Genomic DNA, 443 nt, shown 5'->3' on the forward strand with positions numbered 1-443 from the left:
GTCACCATTCTGGTTTGGTAACATTTTGTGTCTATCCGTGTAACACAGTATGAATAATGGGATGCTCAGGGCAGCCAGGAACCAAGACTTTCATACGCCAAGAGCTTTGCGTTTAGCACAAGCAGTAGCACTTACTGTATTAATCCATGCAAATGGCAACGGCTATCACAGAGATCACACCAAAATCTTCCAGGGATAGCAGATGATTTTCCAAGCGGGTAACGAAGATGAATTCCGGGCTTACGGGTGCAACAGCGGCACTTCAGCTGCCGCTCCTTTCTCAGCAGAGGTTCGCAGCACCTTCAGCAGCGCTGACCGAACGTCAGAGCAGCCACACGCAAACCGTCCTCACCGCCGCGCGCCTCCGCGGGGCACTGCCGGCATCCCCCATCACCCGCCTAACAGCATCGGTAACCATAGCAACCTCAACTCCTTCCGCCATT

Source organism: Meleagris gallopavo, chromosome 7 (genome assembly GCF_000146605.3).
Source record: "Meleagris gallopavo isolate NT-WF06-2002-E0010 breed Aviagen turkey brand Nicholas breeding stock chromosome 7, Turkey_5.1, whole genome shotgun sequence".
NCBI lineage: Eukaryota > Metazoa > Chordata > Aves > Galliformes > Phasianidae > Meleagris > Meleagris gallopavo.